Raw genomic sequence first — 18,875 nt, 5'->3', positions numbered from 1 at the left:
GCAAAAAATGATAGGAAACATAATTCAAGTTATAGGGAAGTTAACAATTTCTAACGGACTCATTGCAATAGTGGTATCAGAAAAGATCCCAGATTCTCAAAAAATGGCAATGGTCATTATGAATCATAAGTAAACTTGGGAAGGATGTTGATCCAGGTAGTCATCTAATTTCCAATATTTGAAGTCAGGAAGGAATTTATTTTTTCCCGTATGAAATCTTATTAGATGATATTTCACTGGGGTTTTTGCTTGCCTTCCTCTGGATCAATATACTGCAAATACAAATACAGTATAGGATAAAGTATCTGTCGTCTAAATGTAGCATAGGTTGAACTTGATGGATGTATGTCTTCTTTATAGACATATATATGTCCATATATATAAAGAACTATTTTTGAGTACAAATCAGAGATACTTACCAAATAGATCTAATATAGTGTCACATCTAACTAATTAGGAGGATTTTCAAAGGGAAAGGGATGTGGACAGATGAAAAGTCTTCCCAACCAGAAATTCTCCTCCACAATTAAGAACAACACTTTACAGTATGGTAAACAAATAAAAAGATTAGCACTAGAAGAGGAACAAAAAGGTGGAATAAAACCCACACTAAAAAGGAGGTTCCAACTCCAGGGATGTTGATGCAGAATGGGATTTTCAATTTATCAACATCCAATTGGAAGTGGAATCATCTTTATTTTGTAAAGAAAGGACTCTTCTTCTCACCTTCATATATGCCAAATAATTTAGATGTATAGTATATAGACTTTATAAAACACTTTATTAACAATGAGTATCATAAGGATGATTAAACATTTCCTGAAGGACTGATAGATTTTAGGTTAAATACCACTGCTAAATGGGCAGCTATTTTGGATCTTGTCTGTTTATTGGAGATTAATGAATGGGGATTGGACATTCCAAATGTAAACCACGCTCTTTCTTTTACCCTCAGTCCTTAAGAGGCTATCATTTAGATTTATTTGGCAAGACTGTTGAAGATGATATTAAAAGGTTTATAGAGATGGCTAATAATGATGACTCAAAGGAATTACAGAATATAATACATATGAAAAATGAGCTCACAGAACTCAGCAAGAATAGTCAATTTATAGTGCACTCAGCAGATAAAGGTGCAGCAGTCTTGCTTCAGGGCAGAGTGGATTAGGTTGCTGAGGTGTGACGTTACTATCTGACACAGAGGCCTATTGTATACTTAAAGGTATCCTACACCAGAATTTTATTACACCCCAAATTATTACATGTAAACAGTTAGTTGTCAAAGCGTGGGAATTAGGAATTTTGAGTAAAAGTGTGTCATCATTTCTGCCCATATAGCATCCATCTATACCAATCATGTACCATCTTCCCAAGATACATAAGTCTTATGTGCCCTCAAGGTTGTACCCACCCAAAGTGAAGTAGTTCTAGCAGGAAGTGTAAGAACACATGGGCGGATGTTTTTGTCTTTTTGTATTCTAATCATATCCTAAATAAAGCTCTTTTTATATTTTTTTCAAACTATTGCGTTAGTGCAATATTTGTTGCCAGCTGTGACTCCTTACGCCTTCGACTCTCTGCTTACTCTATCACTTGTTCGGAGACACGACACTGGGATCTAAGCAGCAGATATACTGCAATAGCAAGACTGTAACACTGTGAGACTACGGTGAAATCGGAATGGCCACACTTCAGATTGAATAGGAAAAGGATCTTCACAATCACCCACGAACCTGGGTTCCTCATAGCAGGTAAATACTGTAGCTTACCTTCCTCATAGTGCCCAGTTGATTGCATGTGCCCTCTGAAATATGCTATCCTAATTTATTACTCCCACATGAAAGCAACGTTATAATCTATTGAACACTTTGTTACCTGGCAGTCTCTAGACAGTCATTAGCTCAGAGTAAAGAACTGGCTTAAACAAGAGGAGGATGAACTATTGGAGCGTGCATTTGTAAGTCAGATGGATTTGCTTGTTGGATAATCTTTGGAAAGATATCAACAAAGCTTGATCCCTGTATGAGTGGCTATCCCATGTGATATTGTTACGCCAGTGCTGCCCACAGACCGGACCCGTACCTTCTACTGAGCTGATGAACGTATATGGGCATGCACCCGCAGCAAAAGGAGCGTTTCCGGAGTGTGGTGTTTTAGGCGTTGCCAGGCCAGGTGGTGTTAGCTAGCAATACTTGCCGGTACCGGTAAAGAAGTGCCGTTGTCGTTGACGTTTAGCCAAGGTCAGGGATTGGAGAATTCCGGAAGGTCGTTTGTCCAGGCAGGGGTCGAGAGTCAGAGATAGACGTCCGCCAAGCCAAGTCTTAACCTGAGAGAAATAAGGGAGAGAATGCCAGAGTAGTATCCAAGTGGAAACTATGTCGAGCAATGAGTGAGTGGGAGGACAGGCAATATAAAGTGTGGTTGACCAATCGGAAGTGGAGGCAGGCCTGGAGGAGTGTGTGGAGCTATCTTGGATAGGTCCACTTGATTTGGCAGGCAGGTGAGAACTCTTATTTTGGCACGGGGTCTTGTTCGTCTGCTGGGGGCGTGGTATCACTGCTAGAGCAGTGAATAAATTATCTTCACCCAGCGCGCGCTGTTCACACGCGCGGCCGGGACACACGGCAGCCGCATGGGAGAGGGAAGAGCTAGCAGGAGCGAGAGACCGCCGGGGATGGCGGGGAACCCCCAGAGCAGCAGGAGGTAAGTGGTGCCAGCGAGGGGCACGCACCTCAGCAGCGGGAGGTAAAGAAGATGAGGGGGGCCGGGCCGCGGGCGCCGCGATCCCTGAATCCTCAGGGTCGGCCTCAGGACGATCCTTCCATGGTTTGGATGGAAACTTCTTTCGGAAGCGTTTGAGGAGTCCGGGGGCATGAATGTTTTTAAGGGGTACCCACGACCTCTCTTCGGGTCCAAAACCCTTCCAATGGACCAAGAAGTGGACCTTACCTTTCGAAAGACGGGAATCCAGTAAAGCCTGGACCTGGTACTCTTCATTACCCTGTACAATCACAGGGTCTGCTCCCGTGTGGTCCGAAAAGAGGCTACTGGAGATGAAGGGCTTGAGAAGCGAGGTGTGAAAGACATTCGGGATTTTCATGCTTTGAGGTAGTTGAAGTCGGAAGGAAACCGGGTTTACCTGTTCCACGATGGAAAAAGGACCCAGAAACCTAGGTGCCAATTTGGGGAAAGGAGTCTTGAGATGGATGTTCTTGGAAGATAGCCAAACCTTGTCCCCGGGTTTGTAGTTGGGTGCCGGTCGGCGGTGACGATCAGCCTGGGTTTTAGATGTCAAGGAGGCTTTTTGCAGTGCAGATTGAATTCTGGACCAAGAGTCCTGTAGGAGAGGATGTGCTCATCCATGGCTGGTACTCCAGAGGAGATTTTAGAAATAGGTAGGCGAGCCGGATGGAATCCGTAGTTGATAAAGAAGGGAGTCTCACAGGTAGACTCGTTCCTGGAGGAATTAAAGGCATACTCAGCCCAGATAAGTAATTCTGCCCAGTCATCCTGAGAGTTAGAGACGAAGCACCTTAAGTATTTCTCGAGGGATTGATTAACCCTCTTGGTCTGTCCGTTAGATTGAGGGTGATATCCAGAAGAAAAGGAAGATGAGATGCCCAGTCTCTTGGTGAAATTCCTCCAGAATCTGGAGACGAATTAAGAGCCCCGATCAGATACGATGGATGTAGGAATCCCATGGATCCGGAAAATCTCTTTGGAGAAAATATCAGCTAGGGCGGGTGAGGAGGGTAATCCTTTGAGAGGGATAAAATGTGCCATCTTGGAAAACCGGTCCACTACTACAAGAATGGTGTTCATACCATTTGACCTAGGCAACTCCACAATAAAGTCCATCGATATGTGTGACCAGGAACGCTCCGGAATAGGTAAAGGTAAGAGAAGGCCCTGAGGTTTCTGACGAGGAATTTTGTTACGTGCACATACCGGACAGGACCGTGTAAATTCGAGAATGGTTTTGGCCATATTGGGCCACCAGAAGGTGCGACGGATGAGATCCAAAGTCTTCTTGAATCCTGGATGTCCTGCCGAGCGGGCAGCATGTCCCCAGTCAAGTATCTCAGGAACGAACTTGGGCTCTACGTACAAGGTGTCTTTCGGAACCTCAAGACCAGTCGGAAGATGTTTTTGTGATTTGATGATCTTCTCAAGATTCTTGAACGCCGCAACTGCTAGGATCCTTTGTTTAGGAAGGATGGACTCAGTGGTCTTTTCCGGTCTCTCTTCAGAAGAGTATTGTCTAGAGAGAGCATCCGCCTTGACGTTTTTTGTACCGGGAATATATGACAGAATAAAATTAAACCTGGAGAAGAATAACGACCAGCGGGCTTGGCGAGGACCTAAGCGGCGGGCATTCTCGATGTACAACAGGTTTTTATGATCTGTGAGAATCGTGAATGGCTCTTTTGACCCCTCCAGAAGGTGCCTCCATTCTTGAAGAGCCAGCTTGACAGCCAAAAGCTCCCTATTGCCCACGTCATAATTTCTCTCCGCTGGAGAAACTTTTTAGAGAAAAACCTGCAAGGGTGAAGTTTGTCCTGGGGAGAAAATTTCTGAGACAGAACCGCACCAGCCCCACAGTCAGAAGCATCAACCTCTAGGGTGAATGGAAAATTAGTGTTCGGATGTCGAAGGATGGGAGCAGAGACAAAGGCTTGTTTCAATGCTTTGAAAGCCGTGGCTGCCTCGGGTGACTAAGATGCAGGATCTGCACCTTTTTGTGTCAGTGCCGTGATAGGAGCGATGATGGTGGAAAAGTTGCGAATAAATTTCCGGTAGTAGTTGGAAAATCCTACAAATCGCTGAATAGATTTGAGGGAATTGGGTTGTGGCCAATCCATTACGGCTTTCATTTTTTCTGGGTCCATGGCCAAGCCTCTGTTGGAGATAATGTACCCAAGAAAGGAAGTGGTAGACTGGTGAAAAGGCATTTCTCCATCTTGGCAAACAACCGGTTCTCTCGGAGACGCGAAAGCACAAACTTCGTGTGGATGATATGGTCCTGTAAGTTTCGGGAAAAAATATGGATGTCATCCAGGTAGACAATTACAAAGCGATTAAGGACATCCCGAAAGATGTCATTGATAAAGTCCTGAAAAACTGCAGGTGCGTTGCACAAACCGAAGGGCATCACTAGGTATTCATAGAGCCCACTACGGGTGTTGAAGGCAGTTTTCCATTCATCGCCCTCTCGGATACGGATGAGATTGTATGCCCCACGGAGGTCAAGTTTGGTAAAGAGATTAGCCCCCTGAAGTCTGTCGTAGAAATCGGAGATGAGTGGGAGTGGATAACGATTTTTCACCGTAATATGGTTCACGCCCCGGTAATCAATACACGGTCTGAGAGTACCATCTTTCTTCTTGACGAAGAAGAATCCAGCCCCAGCGGAAGAGTTGGAAGGACGTATAAAGCCCCGCTTTAAGTTCTCATGAATATATACATCCATGGTTTCTGTCTCGGGCAACGAAAGGGGATAAGATTTGGACTTTGGCAAGGTGTATCCAGGTACCAGGTCAATCGGACAATCGTGGGAACGATGAGGGGGTAAGAGCTCAGATTGCGTCTTGCTTAAAACGTCCAAAAATTCTGCGTAAGGGGAAGGTAACTCCCTCTTAGGATTGGATGTGTTAGCTAGTAGGTGGAACGGATGTTCCGTAGACGAAGAAGATTCCTCTGACCTTGACCTCCAGACAATGGGATTAGGGGATACCCAATTGATGCGCGGATTGTGCTTCTGCCACCAGAGCAGGCCAAGCGTGACCGGTGTACCCGGGGCATGAATCACGTCAAAGCCCAGGGTCTCTTTGTGAGAGTGAAAAGAAAGGGTGATTGGTCCAGTCTCCAAGGAGATATATGCCGGAGTGAGTGGCCGATTATCAATCCCGACCAAGGCAACAGGGGGACTTCTTCTTAGAGAGTGGGATCTGATTTTGTTCAGAGAAGGTCTGATCCATGAAGTTCCCTCCTGCGCCGGAATCGATAAATGCTGCTGTGGAGGTGCGGATGGTAGGGCCAGAAAGGGAGACTGGAATGGTCAATTTTTTAGGGAGTTCCCTTCTGGATCGGGGACAATGAGATTTAGCACCCAGGGAGAGCCCCTTCGTACTCACTGGGTTTGGTCGTTTCCCGGAGATGGTGGACAGTCATGGGTACGCTGCTCAGAAGATCCGCAATGATGGCACGACTCTCCGGTTGAGCGAAATTGTCGTAAGGGTGCCCGAGGGTGCTGGACTCCGAGTTGCATCGGCTCTGGGGCTTCCAGCGCAGGCAGCGGGGAGAAGACGGGTCTTGAGGTAGTAGAGAACCTGGAGAAAGGAGCACGGAAAGATGTAGACTGGGGTTGCTGACGCTGAGCGCGGCGTACCTGGAGACGCTGGTCCATACGAATGGCCAGGGTGATGAGGTCCTCCAGAAGTCCTGGTCTGGGTTGAGAAGCAAGTTCATCCTTCAGGGAGTCTGATAGGCCTTTCCCGAAGACGGAGACTAAGGCCTCCTGGCCCCAACGAGTCTCAGCTGCTATGGTCCTGAATTCCAAGGCGTATTGGGCCACAGGCTGACGTCCCTGTGTAAGCTGCAGCAGGGAATCAGAAACAGTCTCTTGTTGTGCGGGGGTATCGAAAGTCTCGTCTGAAGGCTGCGTAATCTCGAGTAATATCGGGGCGCAGTTCCCAGATCAGGGAGGCCCATGTCAGTGAGCAGACTGTACACATAAGCTACCTTTTTCCGACCAGTAGAATACAGCTGCGGAGCCATCTCGAACTGGATCTCACATTGGTTGAGAAAGCCACGACAAGCGTGTGGATCCCCTGCATAGGGTTTCGAAGCTGGAATCTTCGGACCTGAGGATGAAGTGGATGTAGAACCTGACTGCGCCGGCGGTGCAGCCGCAGGTGGTGCCTGTAGAGAAAGGTCCTGTACCTGTTGGGAGAGGAGAGCCACTTGATCCGTTAAGGCCTGGATTTGTTGGTACATGGCCGTCATCATAGAGTCCACATCTGTCTGGTCTGCGTCTTGTGGGCTTGACATAAAGTTACACCGGTGCTGCCCGCAGACCAGACCCGTCCCTTCTACTGAGGTGAGGAACATATATGGGCACGCACCCGCAGCAAAAGGTGCGTGTCCGGAGTGTGGTGTTTTAGGCGTTGCCAGGCCAGGTGGTGTTAGCTAGCAATACTTGCCGGTACCGGTAAAGAAGTGCCGTCGTCATTGACGTTTAGCTAAGGTCAAGGATTGGAGAATTCCGGAAGGTCGTTTGTCCAGGCAGGGGTCGAGAGCCAGAGATAGACATCCGCCAAGCCAAGTCGTAACCTGAGAGAAATAAGGGTGAGAATGCTAGAGTAGTATCCAAGTGGAAACTATGTCGAGCAATGAGTGAGTGGGAGGACAGGCAATATAAAGTGTGGCTGACCAATCAGAAGTGGGGGCAGGCCTGGAGGAGTGCGTGGAGCTATCTTGGATAGGTCCACTTGATTGGCAGGCAGGTGAGAACTCTTATTTTGGCAGGGGGTCCTGTTCGTCTGCTGGGGGCGTGGTTTCACTGCTAGAGCAGTGAATAAATTATCTTCACCCGGCGCGCGCTGTTCTCACGCGCGGCCGGGACACACGGCAGCCGCATGGGAGAGGGAAGAGCTAGCATGTGCGAGAGACCGCCGTGGATGGCGGCGAACCCCCAGAGCAGCAGGAGGTAAGTGGTGCCATTGAGGGGCATGCACCTCAGCAGCAGAAGGTAAAGAAGATGAGGGGGGGGCGGGCCGCGGGCGCCGCGATCCCTGAATCCTCACAGATATATTCTGGTATGGTGATTGGATTGTTTCACGTTGAAGTCAGTGGAGATGGAAGAGAAAACTCTTGCCCAGACGGTGGGGGTGAGAAGCACCCAAAGTTTGATGAGAGAACCACGAGGGTTTGCCAAAAGAAGGATCCCTTGGACCACTAAGGGTTTGGTAGAAGAACTGAAACTAGAGCAGAGACGTTTGGAATTAACTCGGGTGAAGGCCATAACAAATGTCTTAATGGAGTAGGAATAAGTATTCAGCACTGGTGATCATGATCTAGGGCAGGGGGGCGCAGGGAAAAAGGTTTGCGCCCCCCTGCCCTAGATCATGATCACCAGTGCTGAATACTTATTCCTACTCCATTAAGACATTTGTCTGTCCCCTCACTCCCGCGCCCCCCCCAACCCCAACTTACCCTCGCTCCGGCGTAATGACGTCACGTTGCCATAGCAACGTGACGTCACATGACCTCGCAGCGTCATTTTGACGCCGCGTTGCCATGGCGACGCCGGGAGGAAGCCGCCGGAGCCACGGGTAAGTATGGTTTACAGAGGCCCTGGAGCTCCCCCGGCACTTAATTTAAGTGCCTTCGGGAAGCGCGCGGGGCGTCTGTAAACCCCGCGCCCCCCGTCGGCAGTCTCGCGCCCCCCCTGGGGGTCGCGCCCCACAGTTTGCGCACCGCTGATCTAGGGTGCACAGGTTTAATGCGGCACAAGATTGATACAGGCAGCCCAAGGCCAGTAAACCTACATCCCAGGTAGGTGCCACTTAATCTCCAACAGGAGTTTGATGAACAACTCCAAGAATCAAGAGATAGGTGGTGACTCCCTAGTTCCTGTAATCCTAGTTAAAAAAGATGGCGGCATTCATCTGTGTGTAGATTATCAGTGATTGAATGATTTGACAGTAAAGGATGCTTGCCGCCTCCCACGGATTGATGACACCTTAGACCTACTGGCAAAGGCTTACTGGTTTTCAACTCTAGATCTAGCAAGTGGATACTGGCATGAAGAAGTGTGCCCAAGTGACAGAGCTAAAATTGGGTTTGCTACCAAGCATGGACTGTTTGAGTTTAATGTGATGCCATTCGATTTGTGTAAGGCACCAATCACTTTCCAGAGGCTGATGGACATTGTACAGTATTAGCAGATCTGCAAGCCATCTCCTGTCTGGTATACCTATATATCATAGTAACTGGTCAAACTATCAAAGAAAACTTAATGAAACTGCAACAGTGCAAGCAAAGCTAAGTGGGCCTAACTTGAAAGTGAAGATTTCCCAAAGCCATTTTTTGGATAACAGTTGAAATCTGTGGGCCATGTAATATGCAGGGAAGGTGGCATGAAAGTGATTACTGCATATGTAGGGCACCCATGGTCATGATTAATGCTTTCAAACTGAAGCACACTAATCAATCAAGCCAAATTGAATTCTGCTGTATCACAAGGGAAACTCCTGTAGCGGGTAGGACCTCGGTGGCCGGAACAGCAGGAGCAGGCAAAGATTGCTGGGGTCCCGGGCTGAGGTCGGTGGCAAGCAGCATGTCAGATCGTCGTGGGCAAGCAAGGGTCAGTGGCAGGCAGCAAGCAGGATCGTCATGGGCAACACGCAGAGGTTCGGCAACAGGAAGGCAAGAGCAGAACAGGGGAGCAGGAACCGGGCATGGGAACAGGGATAGGTCTGGGAACAGGGTGCAGGGAACAAATAGGGACAAGCCAGATTACCAGCAAGGGCCTTTACTATGAACAGAACTCAAAAACAGAACATGACTGGTACAGGAACAGATCAGGATCAGAGACAGAAGCATGGGCATAGGAGTCTGACACAAAACAAAGGCAAAGGCCGAAACAGGAAGCAGGAACTATAAGGACAGAGAACAGGAGCAACAAGAGGAGATTGACAGACAGACAAACCCCAGAGCAGACAGAAAGCAGCAGCACACACGGTGGACAAGGAAAGGAACTATGGCTAGGAGCAGGATGTCTAGGAGACCTTGACATGCTGTAACAAACAGTATATTTAATCTGATATGGATGCAGCAAACGACTGCCTGACGAAGCACATTAGTATGTGAAAGGCGTTGTGTAGAGCATCAACAGAGTCATCATGTGTAACTGCTGTTTGTGTCGAGGAAGACACTGTAAAATTAAGGAGCGAAGGTGACGCGTCAGACTGCAGCATACAGGCTACGCAAAAAGAGGCAGGTCAGAGGAGAGGCACCAGCTGATCCCAGCATGCAGGATCTAATGTCTCGAGTACTGCACTGTCTCCCTAATCTCCCTAATCACCAACAAGACAGCACGGACATATTGTTTTATGAACCCACTGAACTACTGACAAGGAACTGCTCATTGAGTAAAAACACTGACTGGCACTGAGTTTGAAGCAGGGTAACCTGTTTCAATTCCTGGTGTTGGCTCCTAGTAACCTTGGACAAGTCACTTTATCTCCCCGTGCCTCAGGCACCAAAAACATAGATTGTAAGCTCTACGGGGCAGGGACTGTGTCTGCAAAATGTCTCTGTAAATTGCTACGTAAAACTAGCAGCGCTATATAAAAACAAACAATTATTATTATTATATGTAAGTTCTCACTTGCTTTATTTGTGCTGTACAATATATTTTATCTTCACCTTTGGTGCACCCTGTGTTTCTTTCTTACATGTGGGGTATGTTGTGCCTGAAAAAGATTAATACACCATGGGCCCACATGGTGTCCACTCAGTTAAATCATCTTTTGCAAAGAGTAGCCCTAGATATTTTGGGATCCCTACCCACCACCTCAAATGGGACCAAGTATGGCCATTTAGTGGAGTCATATCCTCTGCCAGTTCAAGAGGCTCCAACAGAAGCCAAGGCTTTTGTGGAGGGGTTTGTATGTCATCATGGGGTGACTCTGATCAGGGAAGAAACTTTGAGTTCTAAGTATTTCAGGGTATGTTCCAAGTTCTTGGGATTCACAAAACTCGAAATATCCCTTACCACCCGCAGTCGGATGGGCTTGTTGAGTGATTAAATCGCACCATTCTGATCATGTTGGCCTAGTTTGTACAAGAAAATCAAGCCGATTGGGATTCTATGCTCCCTTATGTAATGATGGCATATAGAAGCAATGTTCAGTAATCCACCGGGTTCTCCCCTTTTATGGTGTTATATGGGAGGGAGATCTGTTTGCCAGCTGATTACATATGTGGAACTGACTCTGGAAAGGTGTACTCAGATCCAGTATACTATGTAACCCGGTTGGCAGTGTATTTGAGCTCATCATAGAGACAGTGAAAAACCACAAAGCTAAAGCTACTTGGGAGCAAAAGGATTACTATTTATTTATTTATAAAATATTTTACCAGGAAGTAATACATTGAGAGTTACCTCTCGTTTTCAAGGATGTCCTGGGCACAGAGTAAAACAATTAATACATGGTTACAAATACAGTTACATAAATGAACAGGGTATACATTATATACAAGACATTGCATGCATAGTTAAAGAAAATATATATTATGGGCGTATGAAACAGTTACAGACCAGATTAAAGTGTGAGATAGCCTTAGATTTGAAAGAACTTAAACTGGTGGTGGATGTGAGAGTCTCTGGTAGGTTGTTCCAGTTTTGGGGTGCACGATAAGAGAAGGAGGAACGTCCGGATACTTTGTTGAGCCTTGGGACCATGAACAGTCTTTTGGAGTCTGATCTCAGATGATAAGTGCTGCGTGTGATAGGGGTGAGGAGCTTGTTCCGATAGCTGGGTAGCTTGCCCATGAAGAATTTAAAGGTAAGACAGGAAAGGAGAACTTTGCGCCTAGACTCTAGTGATGACCAATCTAGTTCTTTGAGCATTTCGCAGTGATGTGTGTTGTAGTTGCATTGGAGAACAAAATGACAAATTGAATTGTAGAGGGTGTCAAGTTTGCCAAAGTGGGTTTGAGGTGCTGAGCCATATACTATGTCTCCATAGTCAATAATTGGCATTAGCATCTGCTGTGCGATACGCTTTCTGACCAGGAGACTTAGGGAGGATTTGTTTCTGTAAAGTACCCCTAGTTTGGCATAGGTCTTGGTTGTCAGGGTATCAATGTGCATCCCGAATGTTAAGTGGGAGTCAAACCATAAGCCCAGGTATTTAAAACTAGTGACAGGTGTTGGTTGTTATCAGGAGCTCAGTCACTGGAAGCTTTAAAAATTTAGTCTTGGTCCCAAACACCATTGTTACAGTCTTGTCAGTGTTTAAAAACAGTTTGTTTTGGGAAATTCAGTTTACGAGTCTCAAAAAGTCAGACTGAAGTATGTGTTGAAGGTCAGTGAGGCTATGGCTGTGTGCATATAGGATTGTGTCATCTGCATACATGTGTATTGAGGCTTCCTTACAAGCTGTGGGAAGATCATTAATGAACACTGAGAAGAGTAGGGGCCCCAGAACAGAGCCTTGCGGGACACCACAGGTGATATCCAGGGGGTTGGAGTTAGAGCCTGAGATGAACACATGTTGGGATCTACCTGATAGGTAGGACTGAAACCAGTTTAAAGCACGCTTCCCTATTCTAGAGCTCTGGAGTTTGTTAAGCAGGATAGCATGATCAACTGTGTCAAAAGCCTTTGCAAAATCTAGGAATACTGCACCAGTGAGTTGTCCCCGTTCCATTCCACACTGGATTTCATTGCAAACTTTTAGCAGGGTAGTTACGGTGGAGTGTTTGGGACGAAACCCAGATTGGAATTGGCTATGGAAATTTGTCTTGGTATAGAAATCGCTTAATTGGGAGTGGACACATTTTTCCATGACTTTGGATAGAATTGGGAGAAGTGAGATTGGCCTGTAGTTTGAGACAGTGTTTTTGTCCCCACTTTTGAAGATTGGGACAACTCTGGCAGTTTTCCATGTCTTAGGGACATGTCCTGCAGACAGGATAGCGTTGACTATGGACGCAATTGGTTTGGCAATGGCTGGGGCACCAAGTCATAGGAACCTAGATTGAAGTAAGTCAGGTCCACATTGGCTGCTTAGTTTTAGTTTGAGGAGCGCTTGTATAATCTCCTCTTCAGATACTAGGCCAAATTGAAAATTGTGGGCAGTGTTGGGAGGGGGTAGACTATAGGGGTACTCCCAGGATGAGATTCAGGTTTGTGGTTTGGGCTGCGTTTTGCTAATAAGTTAGTGGCACACCATTTGCAATGTCATTGGGGTTTGTCAGAGTAATATCCCCCTTAGTGATATTACTTGGTTGTTGATAGTTAGGAGGCTGGCATATATTGTTGATAACCTTCCAGAAGTTAGCTGGGTTTGTTGTATTTTGGTGGAGATTGTCAGAGTAATATTGTGCTTTTGCATGCCTTGTTTGCCTTGTGCACATGTTCCGCATGCATCTGTAGTGATGGAGATCCTTGGTAGTGCCAGTTACTTTGTAGCTTTTCCACAAGGTATCCCTGAGCTGGTAGAGTGCAATAAGGTCAGTTGTAACCCATGGAAGGTGGGCCCCTCGTACCCTTATTTTGCATAGAGGAGCATGGGTATCACAGAGTTTTAAGAACTCGGATTGGAAATAGTCGAGTGCAGAATCAGGGTCGGGAATTAAATCGATTCTGTGCCATGGGCAGTTGGTAAGGTCATCCAGAAACTGTTGTGGGTTAAAGTTTTTAAATGTTCTAGTGAGGAGAACTTTAGGGCTTGATTGGGGCGGTTTAATTTTCCTTACAGAGTACACTATTGCATGGTCACTGAAAATGTCAGGAAGGATGCCAGAGGATTGGATTCTGCTGGGGTTTGAGGAGAGAATCCAGTCTAGCAAGGAATGGTTGTGCGATTTCAGGTTTATCCGTGTGGGTTGGGAAATGAGTTGCGATAGGTTAAGTGACTTGAGTTGTATCTGGATTTTGTGGTTTTTAGGGTCAAGCCAATTGAAGTTGAAATCCCCAAGAACTAGCATCTCACTCTTCTCATTCAGAGAGGAAATGGAGCCAAGAAATTGGGTGATATCAGTCAGGGATTGTAGAGGGGCTTTAGGGGGGCGGTAGATGCCAGCAAGCAAGATGGGCTTAGAAAAGGGGAGGCAGATTTTGCCAACAAGAATTTCAAAGGAGGGTGGGCTTGATGGGCAATTTAACAGTGTAAATTGTAATGTGTCTGCAATATAAAATAACACCCCTCCTCCTCTCTTTGACCTATCTCTCCTAAAAATGGAGTATCCCTGAATGGCGATATTTGCATCAGGGGTTTTAAGGGATAGCCATATTTCTGTAAGAATGATGGCTTTGGGTTTATGCATAAGGCACCATGCTCTTAGTTCGTCCAGTTTGGGCAGCAGGCTCCGGATATTTATATGGGTGACAGATAGGCCTTTTTGGAATTTAAAGGTGGAATTCTCAGAGGCATGGGACAGAGCTGAAGTGGGAGGACCTGGGTTAGGTTCAATATCACCTGCTAAGGAGAGTAACAGTACGAGTAGGAATTTGGGTAGTTGTTTGGAGGTTTTAAATTTGTGGTGTTTGCCATTAGAGTGAGCAGTGGTTGGTGTGCTGGTTTTGAGAGTTCTCCACCAACATTCAGTAGATAGTGCAAGGCTTTTCAGTAGTCCAGGGTGTATGGTGATGTTGGGTGTGGGCCAGGATGGAGGAGTTTGTAGTGTATAGAGAGAGTAAAATCTCCATGAGGCCAGGAGAAAAAAAAAATGTTAAGATACAGAGCAGGTTCATTTTGCCAGATGTAGGCAGTGCTGCAAGGAGCTGTTGTGAACAAAGTGAGGTGTGCAGACTAAACAGCAGTGGTGTGCCTGTTCCTTGTCAAATGTTTTGGTGCATTGCAATGCTAGAGTCAGTTCAGGGTTTCAGTGTTTTGTGCGGTCAGTTTTGGGAGAGGCTGCAGTGAAAGTAGTTGTAAAGGGGTGGGTGGTTAAATTATGCAGGTTAGCAAGAATGGGGTCATAGTGTGATCTGAGTAGCTTACCGTTTGTTGTCGTGAGTCAAAAAGTTTGCAGAAAGATGCAGTCTCCAGTCACCTCTAGTCAAACTATTGTCTAACTATATTTATCACTTAAAAAGCTCACTTTAAATGCCTCACTGTCTAATGCCAATTGCAGTTCCTGCAAATTGCAGGAGAGGTGTTGGTTTTATACATCTAAAACAGTCACATGACACTCCCCCTCCCCAATCAATCAGCTTGTTCCAGTTGGTCAATTAACAGCTACACGTAAAGAAAAAACCCGCACAGCTTGAGTATTAAATGAACCACGGTGAGGTGCTGACTGGATGGGGACATAATTGTATAGAGGAGAAAAGGAACCCAGTCTTCAAGCACTCTGTCACGACTAGATGTATGATTGTAATGTTAAAATACTTTATTAGTTAACAATGAATAAAAAAAGGGGGTTAAAATAAAATTAAATAGTATGATTCAACAGCACGTGACTGTATCTTTGGTAACCCAGCTATGGCTAGGTGGGTAGATAGTAAAATAGGGAGATCCCTAATAGATATTCGGGATCTAGTGCTATGTATATAGCTACCTAGAGATATAGGAAAGGAGCCATGGTGAACCCACTCGGAAGAGGTTATGTCTTAATATAGATGTATCAGGGCGTGTAGTACAACGCGCTTTATTGATAAACTTTATGTAGTGTATGCGTAAACACACTTTGGCATAATATGCGGTAAGTCAAACCTGTAGGATAAAACCCCATGGGTAATAGTATGGTGGTAGCTAATGAAAAAACCTCTCAATCACACTGTCAAGGCAGAGTATCAATTCTATATGTATAACCCCAGAGTGATTAGCTGGCCTGGTCTGAGTTAGTGACCTATGCAGCCCTCACTTCAGGAGATAGGTGCAGGAGGTATAGTAGATACTGAGAGGTATGGTGTGAGAATTGGCATACGTGGGGCACTGGATAGAGCCACTGTAATACATCAATGTAAAGACGTATTAGAGTGATTCTCAAGGCGGCATGTATTGGCAACGCTAATACCAATATAGACACACACTCACTCCTGTCGGAGAAGTATAATCAGTGTCTATCTAAGGCGGCCGTGGCAAGCGGTTCCGTGACCAAAGGTAAGTACCATATGCTGTGGATAATACAGTCACATGACCCTCCCCCTCCCCAATCAATCAGCTTGTTCCAGTTGGTCAATTAACAGCACTGAGTTAAGAGGGGAAAAAAAAAACACTTTTGAAATTCAAACATATTAACTTTTTTCAATGCTTAAGGCCACAGAGTAAATCTTTTACACAGGACTTGCACATCAAGGGACATACTTTTTTCAATGCTTAAGGCCACAGAGTAAATCTTTTACACAGGACTTGCACATCAAGGGACATACTTTTTTCAATGCTTAAGGCCACAGAGTAAATCTATGACTTGAGGGTCACTGCCCATGTATTTGAAACAGGGGATCTAGTAGGGCTACGAGCCTATGCATAAAAAAAGGAAAAGGACAGCGCCCCAAATTTCAGCCTAAATATAGAGTCCCCCTTAAGATTGTTCAGAAGTTATCTGATGTACTATATCAAATTTAATGTCAACAGAGCAGACTTCTGTAGTACAGTATAATTAATTAAAGCCATACAGCAGTCTGAAGTGACTGACCAAAATAAATACTGTACAGCTACTCCTTTCTGGCAACACAGAACCATAAGAACTCAATTAATGCTGGGAAACCACTCATCTATAAAACCCACTGAACTCAGTGAAAGGCCAAAGTGGAGACATGATCCTTTGGACCATGTGGATGAGGGGGTGGCAGCTCAATTAATCCCTGGAAATCCAGAGCATGTGCAGCTAAATCAAGATTTCCATCAGTAACCGGACCGTGCTATTTCTCATCCCAGGCCTCAAAGAGGAAAGCCACCCCTGCTTGACAGCAGCACTTTGTGTTGAACTAAGTACGGTAGGCTGCAAGGACAAATACTTTTCATAGGTTGGTGGGGATCAGTGTAACAGACCTAGGTCTATTTATTACATTAGAAGACAGCAGGGGAAGCAAGCAACTCCTGTGTGAAGTCTACTTCACAATGTCCAAGTGTGAAGTCTATTTACCTCGGTGCAATTCTGTTTCCTTTATGTTTTTTTGCAGCACCACAGTCACCTGTGAAATCATTGATGAACACTTTCACGACAACTTTAGGATTAAGTAAAGCGATGTAGCTGGTAAGGCAATACCTACATTCATTCCTGCCAAGATCATACCGAGCAGATACAGAACATATGTTCACATCTCAACAGCCAGCCGCCTCACAATCAGCATTTAATAAGATGATTAATGTGAACTGAAAATATACCCAAGATATTGCCAATTCTATAGGTATAGATACCATACGAATTCTCATCTACCCTGTCTGCTATGCCACCATGCTAGTCATCCTCAAGTACTCAAAGGCACGATCACGCCTCACTAAGGGCCAGATTCACAGAGATCCGTTAGGCTAATTATCGTAACATTAACATAAATTATCAATACGAAAATCCTAAAGCCTATACACGAAAGATAATAACGTAACAAAAACCTATAAAATAGCATAGCAATTAATTTCTACGAATGTTAGGCTTACTCATATGCAAACCAGATGCTAATGAACTTTAGCCTAACATTGCAAATCAATGAAACACTATTAATGTTAGCGCTGGGAAATAACGTTATGATAAATAGGTCACACCAAAACTGTCCCATAATCACAGTCAGACCATGAGTTTTCGCATGTCTGTGTATTGCCTATAATGACAAAGGCATGTCTAATATAATATTTTGGTATGGCACATAGCACTTTCCATTCATATAGTTATGTGTCAGACCAAGATATATATTTTGAAGAAATATGTTTTTAGAATAATTACAAAGAGACAGAGATAGTGACGTTAACATTTATTCCCACACACAGTTCAAGCACTGTGGGAGAAAAGGAACATATAAGAAAAAACATATCACATGAACATTTGCAGAAAACATGGAACAAAATAAATAAGAAATGACCTATTTCTCTTTTTTTGCAGCAGAAGGGACAGGCTGACTAGGCCCCTTATACATGGTCTCCCATGCTTTAGTGGAGCTTGGTTAACTTGTTCGCTAGGTGAACTTGGGGAAGTAGCTGGAGGAGGTTAAGCAGGAAGAAGACTGAACATGAGAAGCAAATAGACAGATGCTGGCAATGATTTGATTGATGCTGCAGGAGGGGACACAATTAAATGTGCTCACAATCTCTCTGATGCTTGTTGCCCAGGTTAGGCCATTTACAGCACCAATAGGGACACAGTAAAAATTGGTTTTGGCATACCCATGTGACATTCATTCTTGTTCTGATCTTTGAGTGCTGGGAACCTAGTTGTTTTTTTAGTTGCTCAAATGGAAATTCATCTGCCGATATGCTGAACGATGCATACGTAGTAACTGATGCTGATATTGCATAATGGCCTGAACATACTGATCAATAGAGCGGTCAACTTCACGAGCTGGTGAAGGAGCTGGAAGTGGAGTTAAATACTCCTTTGGTGGATCTTCTGTGAGATTTAAGGTGACGGTTTCCCTCCCCCTCCCCCTAGTCTTTCTCTCTCCCTCGCTGCAGTCTCTCCCTGCCCTTCATTCCAATTTCTTTCACTCTCCTCTATCCCAGTCTCTTCATCTCCCCCTCCCCATAGGCGGAGGAACAGTGAAACAGTGTCTGTTTCTCTCTCACTCAGTCTCTCTTCCCTAGTCTCTCTCCCTCTCATCTTAATCTCACTCTCTCTTCCCCCTCCCCAGTCTCTATCTCTCTCAATCTCCCCCTCTGCCCAGTCTCTCTTCCCTTTCCATTAGTCTCTCTCTCCTATACCCCAGGCTCTCTCCCTCTCTCCAGTCTCTCTTTCCCCCTCCTCCAGTTTCTCTCTTTTCTCTTCCCCCAGTTTCTTTCTCTCCTCCCTCTCCCAGTCTCTCTCCCCACCTCCTCCAGTCACTCTTCCCGCCTCCTCCAGTGCCTGTCTTTCTCTCTCCCTCAGTCTCTTTCCCCCGTCTCTCTCCCCCAGTCTCTCTTTCCCCCTCCCACCAGTCTCTATCGCTGCCCCTTCCCTTCAGTCTCCCTCCCCCCATCTCTTTCTCTCTTTCCCTCCTCTAAGTA

General features: G+C 45.6%; 1 long non-coding RNA gene across 1 annotated transcript; it reads left to right on the top strand.

The window, feature by feature from the left end:
• The first annotated feature begins 1,570 nt into the window (after positions 1-1,570).
• LOC142488693 (uncharacterized) lies at positions 1,571-18,293 on the top strand. Its single transcript, XR_012799586.1, has 3 exons — positions 1,571-1,751; positions 16,865-16,938; positions 17,779-18,293. It is a non-coding gene; the product is annotated as an uncharacterized LOC142488693 (long non-coding RNA).
• Positions 18,294-18,875: the final 582 nt, after the last annotated feature.

Source organism: Ascaphus truei, chromosome 2 (genome assembly GCF_040206685.1).
Source record: "Ascaphus truei isolate aAscTru1 chromosome 2, aAscTru1.hap1, whole genome shotgun sequence".
Taxonomy (NCBI): Eukaryota; Metazoa; Chordata; class Amphibia; order Anura; family Ascaphidae; genus Ascaphus; species Ascaphus truei.
This window is presented reverse-complemented; position numbering and strand designations above follow the sequence as displayed.